Here is a 17,645-nt window from a genome sequence, read left to right on the forward strand (position 1 = left end):
GAGGGGACTGCCACGGGAAGATCCCTTGGGTGCGTTCTCGGTGCGGCAAGGGAAGGCAGAAAGGCACTTCACAGGAGAGCGAGAGAAGGAAGTTTCGGCTCAAAGCGGAGCTGGTTTTTTCGACACAGACTGGGAAGTATGAGGACCCGGGTTTTATGGTGCTACTCCAGGAACGAATACAACATCGCGAGAGGCCTTTAGCAGAACCGCACTGTAGAGTTATGCCCACGTTCTTTAAGTTCGTCGTGACTAAACCCTTACAACTCCTGCAGTTATCATAACGCTCATCGTGATTAACCCCTCCCAATTCCTGCAGTTATCTTAAAACCCTTACAGCTCCCGTCGGGCTCCTCGTTGTCCTGGCGGCAGAGGAACCCTGCGCTGTCCCGCCACGTCCGCACCGAAAAAGAAGCGCTCGCGGTGCTGCCCGCCTGCCACTAGAGGGCAGTGTTGCTACGCCCAAAAGCGCGGGAGCCGGCGGGAGCCGGCGGGCGCCCCTCCCCCGCCCGCCCGCCGGATCCCTTCCCGAATCCCTTCCTCCGGGTGCGGGCCCTTACGTCATAAACGCCCGCAACTGTTCTCTTCCTGTCCGGAAGCAGCATCGGTAGCTTACAAAGCCGGTTTCGCCCGTAAACCTGCCAAGGGGTGCCCGGCAGCTCGGCCGGAGCGGCAGCCCCCAGGATGCTCGCACTGCTGCGCGCGCCTTTTGTCACAAGCCAGGACTGGCGGGTCAGTGAACTCAAACGCATTCTAAACGCACACTTCAATCTCCACGATGTTATTTCTTCTGAATAACAAATGTCAAAGCGGAGAGTGTTCATTCTCCTGCTATTCCTGGTTCAGCGCCTTGGGCGGACGCAGGAATTTCCCTGGTTCAAACTACTCGGCGATTGCCGCCTGCGCTTCTGCTTCGCCACTGACTAGTCTGCCCTGGCTTACCTTCTGCTGTCTTTCCTGATGTTACCGGAATGCAGACATCACTTCCAGTTGCTGTGTGCGTTTACCCCTAGTTCAGATTTTCTAGCTGTTCATAATTTTATTCACCTGAAGCCAAACAGGGTATGTAAAGCTATCTAGACAAGAGAAAAACAGAAGCAGACAAACCCAAGGCAAGTTAAGACCAGCATCAGTTCAGTCCTGCCTCCGGTTTAGAATTCCCCCCAGGAGTCGTGTCAGACTACAGCAGAAATGGACCCAGTGTCCTTAATTTAGCTCTGTTGCCTCATCTAGTCCTTACTCAAGCAAAAATATATTGGCCCCAACTTCAGTGCTAACATTGGCAACAGCTGCTAAAACCAGTGTTACCTGGGCTGCCTCGGAAAGTTTGAGCGGACTAGAAAGTCTCCTCTGCTTCATAGACAAATTATTCCCTGGAAGCCAAACAGTTCCTCTGAAAAATGCAGTAGAAACAACATTGAGAATGTTACTTGAGAACTTTTAACTATTTAACTAAAGGTTTAACCAATTCTGTTCAGACCTTTTTCCTGTCTATTCACACAAATCCAGGGATTAAGGGTTACAGAGTTATGTGCTTGCTGGATGATTCTATGTGAGGAAAAAGCAGGCTTCACAAGAAGGCTCCCTCGCAAGCCAGCATCTCAGACACTGCTCCGTTCTTCTGCCTCTAGCTCTGACCGCTATTCTTATGCCCCCTGGCCACTCTGATTGTGTTTCTGCAGCACCCAATCAGTTTAGGTGCACTTTGTACTCAGGATAACTAAGAAAACTGTAGTTGGAAAGACTGAGCCTGTTAACAACACGTTTTACCTAGTTTCCCATGAAGGACATGACAGTAATTTGCTGGGTTTTCCCAGTGTTATCACCAGTTAGCACAGTAAGTTGTATTTTGGCACCAAACTGCGCTTGGAACCATCGCTTCCCTCTTGTATCACCGCTCATGATAAAGAGCTGGCATTTTTAATGGCTAAAGTTATTGTTTCAAGAACTTGAGAGAAATTAGAATATTAAAAATCAAATACTGGGTGTTCAGTTCTCATCTCAGTTCCCTCCCACCCCCAAAAAACTATCCAAGTCAGAGTATTTTTGTGTTTTCCAGTTTTACACAGAATTTTTCTCCCCCACTGAGTAACAAGTATTCTCGTATATTATAAAAAAGTAATGGCCTCCCCAGCACAGCCTTATATAGCTCTTTGAGTAGAATCTCTCTCTAAAAATAGAAATCTCTCTGACATTGACGCTCCAGGCAGCATGGAAACTGTTGCATTTCAAGCTGAAGCTTTTGGAAAGCGCGCTCTCTATTTCCTTTACAAGCGCCCCACAAATGTGCAAAATGCACGGCCTGTCCTGTCATGAACTTTGGGTAAATGAGATTTTGTTTGCAGCCAGCGCTGTTGCAGCAAGAGCTTCTTAGAAACGAGCCATAAAAAAAGAATGCAGCACTGGCAAAAGGTGCTGGATTTACAGCTTTGCAAAAATGACACCCTTTCTTGCCCCCCCTGCCCCCCCCCCCCAACTGCCAGCCTTTCTCAGACTGCCTGACGGGGCAAGATACTCTGAGCTGAGCCCGACACTTGCGCTGAGGACAGGACAGACGAAAACAAACAAACAGAAATCTCGCACATCAGGGTAGCAGTTTTTCCAGCTCTCAGGCAGACATTCCTCTTGAGAATACACAGAAAGGAAAGGGCAGGGGGAACACAAATCCTCTTGGTCCAGCTTTTGAAGATGCTGACAACTTGCTCTTACTGAAGTCAGGGACAGAAAAAGCCATCTCTGACAGCACGCCTAAATCGGAGACTGTAAGAGTAGGAGGTCTAATTCTTCATGGCACTAAGTCCAGGAGTATTAAAAAGAGCTCAGCACCTCAGTGTCAGACTTGCTGAGACACAACTGTGCAGTGGCAACAGCCACAGACGGGCGATTGACATTGGAGCCAAAAATCTGGCTCAGCTTCCAAGGTTACAGTCTGAGTAAAACAGCATTTCCTCAATGTTCTGACTACAACTATCCATTTGCCATGCCAGAAAAAGTTATTCTTCCACCAGTGTAATATTCCCCTGGAAGCATATTTAACATGAAGTTGAAAGTGCTGTTATTTCCAAATTAACAAATATGAGTGACTACTGATCTTAAAATCCAAATGAGGAGATGGGTATCTGATTCTAGCCTACCTGGAGAAAACGGGTATCTGAATCTAGCCTACCTGCAGAAAGAATCTTTCAGCCTTCATTTCCAGGGCACATCTCACGCTTTACTTGCAAGATACTTCATTTTCACTCTGGCTGGCCCCACACTGGAATTCTGATAGATAGCCTTAAACAGTATTTTACTGAAGAGCTGAATGGCAGCTCATGAATAGTAAGCTCCATGTCAGTTTTATGAAACACGCACAAATTGGCGAATGGGTTCAAGGAATGCCTACACAAGAAAGGACTGAGGGGGTGACAAAGTAAATCTTTGCAACAGACATACTTATTCCTATTTATTTTATAATTGTCTTCAGTTAAAGTCATTTCAGACTAAGCCACTGAAAAAAAAGGAAGAATTTTACCTGACGGTTTGCATCAATTCAGCTATAACCATTTTAAAGTTTGGTCAAATTAAGTTAAATTCTGAATATATTCTAAGCCTAAAAAAAATTGAGATTCAGATAAGGAAATCGTCATGGCAGATTATAGGCTTTAATTGTTTGATTAAAAGCACAGGTCTAAATAACTTGCTCAGTGTTGTTACCAGGTGAGTGGCAAAGCCCACAGAGGGAATACTTTTGTCTCCCAGTTCCCTGGAGGCTTCAGAAACATCTCTTGAGAGTCTCCAGCCACCATTTCCCCCCTCATTAGGGCCTCCAGCACAAGCACAGAATCCTTGTCTTCTCTGTTGGGAGAGCAAACGAGAAGTAGACCACCGGCCTGCCCTGGTAGGGATGCACGTCCATGGTGCACATCCGCCCTCTGAGCCATCATTGCTGCTTTCCTGGCCAGCCTTTTTTAAGCCACCAGGGAAAGGTGGGGCTGCTGAACATTCAAATTCTCCGATGAGTCGCAAAAAAAGAGTTGTCCAGGACAGCAGCCAGGCGACGCTGGAAGGCTTCTACGTGAACCTATGTACTGGTGTTCACAAAACATTCACCAGGTTTGGCAGAGCTTTTCTTTCTAAGCACCAAGATGGGTTGGTCTGATATTGCCCTCGGTTTTAAAAGGTTGTTTCAAAACATCACACCCTAAGCATGAGGGATGCTAAGTAAATTAGAAGACTGGTAATGGAGTTTGCATGCTTTTTTTGTTTGTTTCTTTGTTTAAATAGTGAGTCCTGGGAAATTTGTCTGAAACTCTATTTCATGGCTAAAGCCACTAGCCAATATAAATTTGTCCATAAACTGTCTAAGACATGAGGAACCAGGCAAGTAGAGACACATCAGGGAATAGTGAAATTTGGGTGAAACAGTGAAATGAGCAATTCTGAAATTTGGTCAGAAGAGAACTTTCCAGGGAAGTAGAGAACCTTGAGTCTAGCTGACTTATTTTGAGAAGTGAAAGAAATAGTTCAACAGAAAGCAGCATGGTGGAGTTTAATGTGAAATTCTGGTAAATAAAGCTACCAGCTTTCATAGTGGACCATTTTCTTTTGTCTAACTGTAAGTTTTACTTAGTTGAACAGTCCAGCTAAAGATGACGGCAAGTAACAGGAGCTGGAACTCAGTCCCTGTGTTGAGCTCTCAGCTGAGTTTGGGCCACTGTTTGATTCATACTTCTCCAATGACTTGGAGATTTGTGCTTTGCTTTGAAGATTAGGCATTGGCCACTTCATTTGTGAACTTCATTTGTTTACAACAGTAACTGTTTAACGTCTATTATCTAGATGCTGCATTTACCAGATGCTTGTGTTACTTGGTTTCTTTGAACAATCTGACTCATTTGTGCTAATGCAGTCCCCAAAGCCCCCCTACCCTGTCATTTGAGATCTGGCCCAAGTCTGCTGAGCGTTGTACACACAGAAAGCTCTCATAATAAACACAGTGCCACTGCTTTCTCCATTGGGAGTGAGGCAAAGCTTCTAGTTACCTCTTCATGATCCTTCTGGTGTTGACTGAACTGCTGCCTCAGCAGTGAGGCAAGTAGCAAGAAATACATCATTGGGCACACATTTCAGTATAACCTTGACATCACTGACAGTGATAGCTACAGCCCTCACTGAAACAGAAACCTGCAAGACGGCATTTGTTCCTTCTTGCTGCCTTTGCTATTCCTTTTGGAAGGATGATCATATGGCATGGTTGTATATTTGCAAACTCATGACGTAATGTTAAGGGATTGTCATAAACAATACCATTTCAGGGAATGGACTGAGGAGAGTGAATAACGATTTCATTTTAACTGCCACTGGAGTAGTTTTGCTTATATCCAGATTTGTAATGAGAACCTTTCTCCCTCCCTACTTTCCCTTCCTGCCTGTTCTCTGTCCCCTCACTTCAGGAGAATTTGGGCAGATGACCAATGAAGTGAAAATGAGACAGGGGAGCCACACAGGAAAGATTAATTGATACAGGATATGAAGCTGGGAATGAGTGGGTTTGACAAAGTGCACACTGGTAGCTGAGTGGCTCATTTGCCTGCTAGTAGGATGGATTTATAGCCATACCAATGTCAGTAACGAAGAAGCCAGTCATCCCCCAACCCCTGCCACCCCAAAAAACCCAAACATCACTTGTGTGTGCGTGTCCTCCCACCCCAGCATTGCTTAGTCTGAAAGGCAGGTCACAGGCCAAACCATCAAATTACACAAACATAATTTGGACTAAACTGAGGGAAATACAAAGACCTCCAGCAAACTCTTTCCCTCCAAAATCACTATTCTCCCACCAAGACAGAAAGATTTTCACATCTCAGCACCGTTCTCATCACTGTGCTGAGTAACTTTCCATCTGGTAATACAGTCTATTCTCTTATTCAAATAGACTCTCTTCTCTTCCTTGCTACATTTGACCCATAGCAAGGAAGATGCCAAAAGTGGTCTGAAACTCCCAGTGGTGTTCCTGGGATGATGCACCCTCTGCTATTGCTCAGGTCTGTGCCAAAGAGCAGCTCAATGTTGTCGTCGCAGAAAACTGAATTATCAGACTCAGCCTAATGGCTCTGCACGCTCTGTAACCAGTCATAGCTGGGACTTGCAAATCTATCTCAAACCTCATTTGTAAACTTCTCAGAAATTAGTTAATCCTAGATTATGTAGCTTATTTTACATATCTGAGGTACAGGAAGACTAGTTGCACCTGAAACTCACAAGCCTGCCTCAGCTTTCCTGAGACAAACTTTGGACAACTTCAAACTCGACAAAAGCCCAGAGCTGTCCAGGCAGAGCAAGGAACGACCTGTTAAACTTAGGACCCATTTAATGATGGCTGAATGCAAGCTTGCTCAGTATGAACACTGCTCTGCTCTTCTGTCCCTTTGCCTTTAAAGTGCTGGTCGCTCTTTAAACAACACTTCTTCCATGCACAGGAGCAATGCATCCCCCTGAGAAAGAAATTTAGCAAAGGAGGCAGGAGACCTGCATGGTTAAACAAGGAGCTTCTAGCGGAGATCAGGCAGAAGAGAAAGGTCCATGGAATGTGGAAAGAGGGACAGGCCACTTGGGAAGAGTACAGAAACGTGGTGAGAGCATGCAGGGATGCGACGAGGAAGGCCAAGGCTCACCTGGAATTGAAGCTGTCAAGGGATGTCAAAAACAACAAGAAGGGCTTCTTCAACTACATCAGCAGCAAAAGGAAGGCTAGGGACAATGTGGGGCCGCTGCTGTATGAGGCGGGTGTCCTGGTGACGGAGGATGCGGAGAAGGCAGAGCTACTGAATGCCTTCTTTGCTTCAGTCTTCAGTGCTAAGACTGGCCCTCAGGAATCCCAGGCCCCAGAGGTAAGAGAAGAAGCCTACAAAGAGGACAGCTTTCCCTTGGTCGAGGAGGACTGTGTGAGGGATCGCTTAAGTGATCTGGACGTCCACAAATCGATGGGCCCCGATGGAATGCACCCACGAGTGCTGAGGGAGCTGGCGGATGTCATTGCTGAGCCACTCTCCATCATCTTTGAGAGGTCCTGGAGGACAGGAGAGGTGCCCGAGGACTGGAGAAAGGCCAATGTCACTCCAATCTTCAAAAAGGGCAAGAAGGAGGACCCAGGGAACTACAGGCTGGTCAGCCTCACCTCCATCCCGGGAAAGGTGATGGAGCAGCTTATCCTGGAGGCCATCATGAAGCAAGTGGAAGAAGGTTATCAGGAGTAGCCAGCATGGATTCACCAAGGGGAAATCATGCCTGACCAATCTGATAGCTTTCTACAATGACATGACTGGCTGGGTAGACGAAGGGAGAGCCGTGGATGTTGTCTACCTTGACTTCAGCAAGGCTTTCGACACAGTCTCCCATGATACCCTCCTAGGGAAGCTGAGGAAGTGTGGGCTGGATGAGCGGTCGGTGAAGTGGATAGAGAACTGGCTGAATGGCAGAACTCAGAGGGTTGTCATCAGCGGCGCTGAGTCTAGTTGGAGGCTGGTAACAAGTGGTGTCCCCCAGGGGTCAGTACTGGGCCCAGTCTTGTTTAACTTCTTCATCAATGACCTGGATGAAGAGTTAGAATGTACCATCAGCAAGTGTGCTGACGACACCAAACTGGGAGGTGTGGTAGATACACCAGAAGGATGTGCTGCCATTCAGCGTGACCTGGATAGGCTGGAAAGCTGGGCAGAGAGGAACCTGATGAGGTTCAACAAAGCCAAATGCAGGGTCCTGCACCTGGGGAGGAACAACCTCATGCACCAGTACAGGCTTGGGGTGGACCTGCTGGAGAGCAGCTCTGCAGAGAGGGACCTGGGTGTCCTGGTGGACGACAGGTTGACCATGAGCCAGCAGTGTGCCCTGGCTGCCAAGAAAGCCAATGGGATCCTGGGGTGCATCAAGAAGAGTGTGGCCAGCAGGACGAGGGAGGTTCTCCTTCCCCTCTACACTGCCCTGGTGAGGCCTCATCTGGAGTACGCTGTCCAGTTCTGGGCTCCCCAGTTCAAGAAAGATGAAGAGCTACTGGAGAGAGTCCAGCGGAGGGCTACGAGGATGGTGAGGGGACTGGAGCATCTCCCCTACGAGGAGACGTAGAGGGAAATGGGCTTGTTCAGCCTGAAGAAGAGAAGGCTGCGAGGGGACCTTATAAATGCCTACAAATATCTGAAGGGTGGGTGTCAGGAGGATGGGGCCAAGCTCTTTTCAGGGGTGCCCAGTGACAGGACAAGGGGCAATGGGCACAAACTGAAGCACAGGAAGTTCCGTCTGAACATGAGGAAGAACTTCTTCCCTCCGAGGGTGACGGAGCACTGGAACAGGCTGCCCAGGGAGGTTGTGGAGTCTCCTTCTCTGGAGATATTCAAGACCCGCCTGGACAAGGTCCTGTGCAGCCTGCTGTAGGTGACCCTGCTTCGTCAGGGGGGTTGGACTAGATGACCCGCAGAGGTCCCTTCCAACCCCTACTATTCTGTGATTCTGTGATTCTGTGATTCTGCCCAGAATTACAGGAGTGAGTTAGAAGCAACAAGTAGCACTGAAACACTCAAACTGCCCTCGAGTCAGAAGAACTCATACTGAATGTGTTCTCAACTTGGCAACAATTCTGCCTTAACCAGAGATGTAAGCTGGCCTGTCAGCATTGACTGCAGCATCTGTGCTAGTGCCAGTTGTAGCCTTGGTTCTGGAGCCTATAACCCCAACTCCAGTACAGACTGAGCAATGGCCCATCCAACCTCCAGCATGGATAAATAAGCCAGAGCAAATTTTATCCTAACTGATCTCACAGCTTAAAAGCACAAACTATTACCCAAAATAGCATAGCCTGGATCCACACAGTTGTCTTCCCATTATTGTAGTTTCCACGACTGAAATGCAGCAAAGAGTAGGCGTGCTTACTAACCCCACATCAGGCCCTAGGGCTCTGCCAGCATAACTCACTCCAAGAACAGTGCTATTCCACCTGACATCCTTACTCATCACAGCAAAAATGCCAGAGTTTGGGCTGTTCCTCCAATCCTGGTCTAAGTCTGGAACCTCAGTTCCACACTGCCACCTGTAACTGAAAACATGTCCACATCAGCACATTTCTCACATGGCTATGCCTCAAAAGCAGTAAGAGCTTTTGCTCTTCAAGTTACATCTGGAAGTCTGGAAAGCAGTCTCCAAAGGCCTCTGGATAGCTAATATTGATTTTCATTAAGTTAGAACATGACGCTCTGTGTCAGAGGCCTAGAAAAATCAAGTGTTGTGTCCATGGTTTAAAAGGATAAACACAAATAATTATATGTTCTGATATCAGCTCTGACTATATCAATGGAAGAGTCAGTATGGTGACTCAAAGAATCAAGAATAGGCAACTAATGGTTATGGAATATTGCGTATTTGAGTTCTCTCCCAACAAGATTAACCCTGTCAGGGAAACTTGTAATCATGTTGATGTAACATGCTTTTTCTAAAGGACTCGCCATGGCACCACAGATATTGTCTGAGAAATTTAGAACAGGTCACTTGCTAAACCACTTAACAGTATGTATTCAGTTTGTTCTAGTTTACTGCAAAAGCCATATGAATGTATTTTAATGCTGAAGACAGTTTCCCGACTCCAGCACCCCACCTGCTGTTCCTGCCTCCTGTTTTCCTCCATTTTCCTCCAAGGACCTGCAACTCCTCTTCCTAGAGGACGGCCGTTGCTGGCATGGTTCAGGCATACCTGTTCAGTATCTTCCTCATACAGCTATCCCACTTTCTCGTTCTGCAGCTAGCCCATACCTCTTTGTTTTAGAGCACTGCACGATGTGACACAAACTCAACAGAACGGACTGAAAAATACCTCATATCACGTATCTCACAGTTAAACAAAGAGGAAGCATATTGCCACTTTTCCCCCTTCCCTCTCATTTATGGGGAGGAACAGCAAAAGAATCCGGTCTTTTTTTTTTTTTTTCTCTTTTTGTTTTTTTAAGAAACTGAATTGCAGGTCTGAAAGTGCTTAAGTTTTCAGTTACTTCTCACATACTTTTGCTGCTTTCTACCAGCAGCCACATGTCTAGGCTAGACATGCTGTTCTCCTGGTAACAGTGTGCATATACCCTACTATTCTTCTAGCACTACCAAAAGAGAAGTGCTTTCAGATGGCAGTTTTTGCTTTTTACCTTTCATTTACCTGTCCTTTGATTGCAATTTTGGTATAAGAAATGTGCCACTTTTTCTGCTGGAAACAGCTAGTGCATGGTCTTTAGACCGTACTAATAGTGCAAGGATATAGCGGTTCCCCTGCTGTAACAGTGACAGGAGGAGTTCAGCCCAACATTCGGCAGTGGATATGCTTACCGCAAGGACTGTCTATCGTTGTACTTCCAATGTTGCCTCGAACTATTCAGTAGCAGATAACATAGACATTTGTATTCTCTAGTTATTCTCCCTTAACCTTATCATAGAAATTCTTTTCTCCAGGCCGTAAGCTATACTGTATTTAAAAGACTTTTGATGCTACCTATATATGAAAGCGCTCAGTAAAGATGCATTATTTTCTCAGTCCCAAAGAAGCACTGACAATTCAGTTATCTCTCTGCACAGGAGGCACTGAGAAAGAAGAAATGAAAATGTAGCTACAATGGAGAGATCAAATTTGTTTAGGATTTAAAAATAAGCCAGGAAGCATATGGCCAGCCACTATTCCAGCTGGGCAAGAGGAAAAGGGGAATGGAAATAGAATAGACAATGCACAGCCACACTACTGAGAGGCAACGGCATCATTCCTCTCCTTGTCATGTGTTCACCAATTCACCAACAGTACTAGTAAAAAACGAAAATCAGCACACAATTTTAGTTTTGACACATCAATTACAAGTATTCAGTAGTACACCCCAAAAAGGATAATCCATAGCCAGGCTATGCACTAGATGTGTTGTACAAAATGAATAACAAACTTTAAGTGCTGTACCCAAGCTCACTATTGGGAAATTTGCTGCGTCGCCAGCATACCAGATCAATATTTCAGAGGTCATTATCTCATCTCTTCTTCAGCTGCTAACTTTGGATTTCTGCCAGAGAAAGGCAACCACTAGCAAGATGATACACTAGTACATTAGGCAAAGCTTTTGGGAATTTGATCAGGCTTTTCTTTTCCCTGAGATCAGCCTGCTCTCTGGTTCCAAATGGCACAAGTGCTCTGTCAATATACAAATGGTCAAACATGTTCGTTAAGCCTCCCACAACAGCATGCGTAAGAAGTTGTACCAAACTGCATTTGTTGAATATACTATGAAGTGAACATTATGGGAAGGAGGAGACGACAGTTACCAAACTGAACCAGTGTGCTCAAAAAGTGTGATTTCACACGTACAGTGCAATAGGAGAACTGACTGGAGACAGAGTTAAACAATAAGTAAACCAGTAACCAGACAGTACCATCACCCCTCTGCAAGAATGTCCCATGAACTTTTACATGAGTAAACCATGATTAAAGTTTTGCTCTAGGTGTGAGTTAGTAAGTAAAGCCAAAACCTTTGGGGCAACTAGATCAATGGGTTTTAAAGTTAAAAAGTACCTTCACTTTATGTAGCTTAACATCCTATATCACATATTTTGCCATAAACTACCATAATATTATACCACTTAATGTTCAGCTTTGCTAATGATGATCTTGGTGATAATCAAAGGTAGCACTCCCATGAACTCAGAGAGTAACATCCTACCTCACCTTCTGGAAAGACTATTTTGATTTAATCCAACAGCTCGAGAACTGCATCAGACACTAAAGAAGATTAAGTAACAAAAATATGTCTGAACATATTAACTCATTTCTTCTTTGATCTCTCTAATGTTGTATTTTCTCATTTTAAAGCCCATTTAGGAATACAATTAGCTTTATAGACACATGAAAGCCATTTCTACAACAGCAGATGTGTCTAGGAGCCTTCCCTTAAGACAAGAAGCAGAAAAGAGTGTGCTGAACTGCCAAATTCCCAATATCATTATCCTGCTACTGGGAAGAATTTGGTGACAGGAAATAATTCTGTGCTTACCTTACAAGCCAAAGATACTTCATTATTCAAAGCTTCCTCTCAGGAAAAGTATTCATGAGATAGCTTAGAAGCATTTTTGTTTAACCCAATTAATTAACAGACATTTGCGTGGTCTCATTAGTCTTACTGTGCAAACTCTACATACGGTCCCAAAAGAATGGGACACAGTGACTTCAAAGGTAAAACACAGAAAACTATATCCTACTACACTTATACTGTCTGTACTTATACTAGCTAAAGTCACAGCACTCCAGCTTTAGCATCTAACATGTTCTAGGGGCAAGGGTCCCTACTGTATGCCCATGCATTCAGAGGAGCTAGGGAGGGGTTGGATCTCACACTCTTGATGAATTTGCCCTGTGTGAAGGTTTTACACTGTGGCTTTTACTGTGACCGAGTCTGAAGAAAACTGGCTTGTCTGGTGGAGAAATTCAGTATAGAGAGGATGGCAACTGGTATCAGCTTGTTGCAAACTCAGCTCCAGATAGCACAGATGCAAATAGCTTGAACCATATTGTGCAGTAGACTCATATTCAAATATAGGCATGCCTAATGAAAACAGACTAGAATTTTGTATACCAGCTCTAAAGCAACCCTTTATAAGAGTAAAATGTATACAGCCATCAAAGATTTTGAGAGTCTGTATACAGAATACTCCTACACAGAAGTCATCCCACTCAAACTCCACACTATGACACTGTGTTATCTCAGTAGTATATAATCCAGTTTGCTTAAAATTTCATCCCTAAGCTTGAGCTCTGGCCTGCCAAAAATGGTGGGCTTTCAGTTTAGACCAGAACCTGGTGTTTCCAATGAATTTATGTGGACACAAAGCCTAGACTGGTGTTCTAGGCAAAAGCATTTCCTAATTATATGGTTTTGAAAACCTCTTAAGGCCCTCCTAAACTGTGCTACCATTACTCAGTTAAATCTGCCAGTGGCTCAGCTTACCTTTCACAGAATCACAGAATGGTAGAGGTTGGAAGGGACCTCTGTGGGTCATCTAGTCCAACCCCCCTGCCAAAGCAGGGTCACCTACAGCAGGCTGCACAGGGCCTTGTCCAGGGGTGTCTTGAATATCTCCAGAGAAGGAGACTCCACAACCTCCCTGGGCAGCCTGTTCCAGTGCTCCATCACCCTCATGACTCTTTCCTGTCTGCTCATCTCTATCTTACTGTCTACTGACAACTACTTCCTCGTTATATACATATTCAAAGAGGAAACGAAGAACACAAAGGTAATTCAGTTTTCCTCATGTATGGGCACAAGGTCTGATAACGAGATACTTTCTGACCTTAGTTTTTTCCAGCTGTCTATCTGAAGCATGTCATGATTTCCTATACCCGTGCGTCACTAATGACCTTCACAAACACAGTATTAAAGAGATGAATTTTAGACAAATGAAGTGTTCAAAACATTGCTTAAAATATGTGGAAGAGCTGGCAAGGTAATAGTTGTGAAAACTTTTCCTTTCTTGCTGAAGACAGCATTGTTATTCTGGAGTTATTCTATGTTAACCATGTAACAGAAAGCTATCTGTTGTACAGACAGATTTAATGCATAATAAACTGTTGCATGGGTACTAATTCCATGTGCTTGAAAACCCAGAGTGAGTTCAAGAGCTGAATGACATGTTCATATAGACATTAATAACACAAAAGTACATGCTAACTTCAACAAGCCTAGATTTATCAACCAGTAAAACAAGGTGCAATTTTATTATGCTTTTAGTAGGGTTTTGGGGTTTTTTTTCTTTTTTTCTTCAGATTCTCTCACCATTTTAAGCATACAGCCTACAAGTTGCACTCATGACTTAGCTTCCAAACCATGATGCGGGTCAAAGCATCTTAAATAGAGTTATTCCAGCAAAGGTCTTGATTCCTTGTACAAAACAGGATCTGCAGGCTGGTTCACAGGCCGTATCTTTATTTCCAGAGGTGTTGATTTAAAGCCGGAAACTGACAGTTTGTTTTCTGATAGAGCTGACAAAACACAGACGTTGAAAACTATAAATACAATTTCACATAGTGGCAAGTTTAGAGATGGAAGGCAAAAACTGGATCCTTACGGACTGTAAAGGTCACGAAAAAGCTTACTGACTGTATTTTTTAGTAGATGGCCACATTGCCAGAGAACAGAGAATTCATATCTGAATCGTTGGATGGGTACTAATATTTATCTCCTCATAGTAAAAATCAACTAATGGTTACTCAGTTACCTGCCAGACAATCCCTGAAGAGAGATACTAAAATAATAATGTTACATTCAGAAAGTAATAGGTAATAGTAATTCAGAAAGTAGCAGGTAGATGGAATCTACTCATAGAATATTACACAATTTCTCTATAATGGGAAAGCCTAGACTGATTATTTTTTTCTAAACAGAAAATAGGTCACCACTCCTGTCAGGAAAAATTTAAAAGACCTCAACACCAGGCACATTTAAACAAAGCTACTCTATTGGTTAATGGTGAGACTGAAGTGACTATACTGGTGAATAAGTGTTATAATCCTAAGAGTAAGGCTAATGATTATTTTATTTAAAAAGGACTATTTGATAGTTATTTCTTAAATGCAGTTCTGCATTATTGATGATGGCACAACATTTAAGAGCACAGTGTGCTACTGTAGCAAAAAATACTGCATTAAAAGCTGGTTTGTTGTTGGGTCTGAGAAGGTAACAAATTGGAAATCATTATTCAACAGGGGCATAACAATAGTCAAAGAACATATCCTTGTTAAGCACTCTTCACCATTTGTTACTGATGTTTAATCATCAGTCTAAAAGAAAACACAAAGTCACTGCTGGTAAAGTTTGCAGATGACATAACTAAAGTAGTAAACAATAATGAAGATGGACAACTGATGTACAGAAGTTCTGTTTGCCTGGTAAGCCGTGCCATTTTGGGCAACACGTTTCATCATAACAAAACACAAGGCCAGCCATCATAGACTAAAGACTAACACTAATTTATTTACACGTGTAAATAAATTTCACTGAAACCTGCTTCAAGCCTTGAGGTCCATACAACAGTTCAGAACACACTTCAGGAACCAGATAGGATATTCATCTGAACATTGAAGTGACCCCTCAGCATAAGAAACTACTCTGTCTGTATAAGCAAGGGACCTTAAATAGCAGGGAAGTGTATTTCCACTACACCCAGCAGCAATATTTTCTGTTCACTACATCCAGCAGCAATATTTTCTGTTCTGTTGCATAAAAGCTGCTGGAAAACTGAAAAAGGATCAGTAAATAGTTCTGAGAGTAAGTCATGGTTTGGAAAGCTTGCTTTGAATTGAGAATATCGCTGTGCAAATACATGTAAAGCCACGGAAGTCTTACTTTAATAGATAAAGGTTTAGGCTAAAAGAATTGTGCTTATGCTCAGATTGCTCATTTTCTCAGACTGGGTGCTCAGGTTGAGCAATCATTGAGCCTGACTGCTCAGTCAGGCTACATTTGAAGCACACCACTTAGACACACATCCCAGATACAGATGTGTACTCCTAGCAGCACACCAGAATGAGATTAAGATATACGTCATCCTTCCCAAAAGTCACTGGTAAAAGCAAGACTATGAAATATCCCAACAATTTCTTAGTTGCACAGTTGTAAAATCAGGACTCCAGGGTGATCTCAAGTCCATTTGCTTCACTTTAAACTACAACTCATTGACCTTGTTATCAGGTTCAACATACCTCAACTCTCTGATCTGCTTATTATAGGGCTCAGATGCACAACCAAGATCATCAGCTGGTAAGCTGAGCCTCAGTTGCTGTCTGTGCATCCACTTGCAGCCACAACAAGTAACAGGTGCATCTACTTTAGCTTTTCAGCTTCATCAGGACTACATTTTTTGAAGCAAGTTTCCCTATTATCCTGGTTTACTGTATGTTGTTTCATAGCATGGAACAGTTTGGTGTTACATAAACTAAACTGCTTTCAGATTAAATCAAAGGAGCAGATCTAATACCTGCTACCTGGCAAGGAGTCTCCGGGCGACAGAATGAGACTAGAGCTAGTTTAAAGTAAAAACCCAACAGGATACACAGCACGCAGGCTGGGCGCTCAGCATTAGCTTTCTCTGCAAAACCCCTCCTTTGCCCCACACTAGTATGGGCACAGCCACTGTGTATCCCTCAGTTTATTCATCTTTCCCTGGTTAAGAAACTGACTGAAATTACCATGAGCTGCAGGCACCCATGACTACTCCAGCCGCAGCAGCATCCCATAGCTACCACCAACCCACAGCAACTTGCTATCCCACACTTTTCCCCCCACATACCTGTGCCTCTGGGATGTGATCTCTCCACTAGTGCATCACAGCACCCATACCTTACTCACAGTTTCCAGCCCAAGTCTTTACAGACCCTCCTGAAGAGCCTCTGGAGAGCCCCCAGTCCCTTGCTGCACCAGCTGCTTGTGACTAGGTGCCAGGTGAGGGAGTGTGGAGCCCTCCACCAGCCCCCCGGCTTGCTGCCCCAGGGAGCAGTGCCGCTGCTCCTTGTGGAGGCTGGTGCTGCACTGCTCCCGAGGAGCAGCGTGGTCCTGGCTCCTCCGTGGTGCTCCGGTAACAGCGAGCATCCAGCCTAAGCTCTTCGCAAAGGAAGTTTCCTTAAGATTAACACCTCTGTGCATACGAGGAACTGTTCAGCACTTGACATTTTAAGCAGCGAGGGGCACTCCTGACAGTGGGAAATTCTGGATACAGGAGTAATCTGGGAACAAAAAGAAATTACGTACTCCAGGTAAATTGTCCAAGTAATCCAGTACTGTTCCTCACACCCTTTAGCAACAGCGATCTAAACACCTGAAATTAGAGAATATTGTAACAAAAGGCTCAGAATAACCTGAGGTCTTTATGTACAACTATTTATATACAACACTTTAATACTGTTAAACATCCACAAATCTAAAACTCCTTATAGGCAGAGCATGCACAGCATTGACTAAAGCCAGTAGCACTGCAAGGCCAAGACACCACGTACAATGATTTCCTTAAAACCTTTGGAATTCAGAGTAAATATTTCCATTACCACATCATTGGAAATTTTGTGATTGGAAGAAAATGGAAGCATTCTAATGAGCACATGATATAGAACTTGAATAATAACAAGGAAGAGTCCTGACTAAGGGGAGCAGAAACACAATACAGGCAGCACCAGGGGAAAGTAGGCTAAAGCGCTTCAACATGCCCCAGGAGCACCTGGTGTCTTGTCAGGTTCAGCACTAATGGTATCAGCTCAGCTTCGCTATGTTATACTGGTACGGCAAGCATTAAAAAACTAAGAAAATCTTTACAAACATATTCTTCTAGTAGTGAGATCCCATTCACAAGTTTTACAGGAACAAACACTTTCAATTCCCAAAGAAAACTCCAGCCCAGTGCAGATAGGAGAAACAAGTAACTGAGGAAGCCTGGGCTGCACTTTAAGGCAAGAGCAATCAGTAGTTTTGGAAGAATCTCTTCTGCTTTACAACCAAATATGCCTTGCTTTAAGTTCCCAAGAACTGGATAAAGGTTTCTTACTGTCCCCTGTGTGACCAAGTTGTATTTCTGCTAACAAAGGCAGCTTTCGTTTCCCAGTGGGCTCATCGAAGGCTTTCTGC

At 44.2% G+C, this 17,645-nt stretch overlaps 2 protein-coding genes across 3 annotated transcripts in view; one reads left to right on the forward strand and one right to left on the reverse strand.

Moving 5' to 3' along the window:
- The window catches only part of SEC24D (SEC24 homolog D, COPII component), a 232,051-nt gene that overhangs the window by 118,136 nt on the left and 96,270 nt on the right, over positions 1-17,645 (reverse strand). The window lies entirely within an intron of this gene.
- The window catches only part of SYNPO2 (synaptopodin 2), a 98,996-nt gene that overhangs the window by 45,037 nt on the left and 36,314 nt on the right, over positions 1-17,645 (forward strand). The gene's annotated exons all lie outside the window — the stretch shown is intronic.

Source organism: Opisthocomus hoazin, chromosome 5 (assembly GCF_030867145.1).
Source record: "Opisthocomus hoazin isolate bOpiHoa1 chromosome 5, bOpiHoa1.hap1, whole genome shotgun sequence".
NCBI classification, from domain to species: Eukaryota; Metazoa; Chordata; class Aves; order Opisthocomiformes; family Opisthocomidae; genus Opisthocomus; species Opisthocomus hoazin.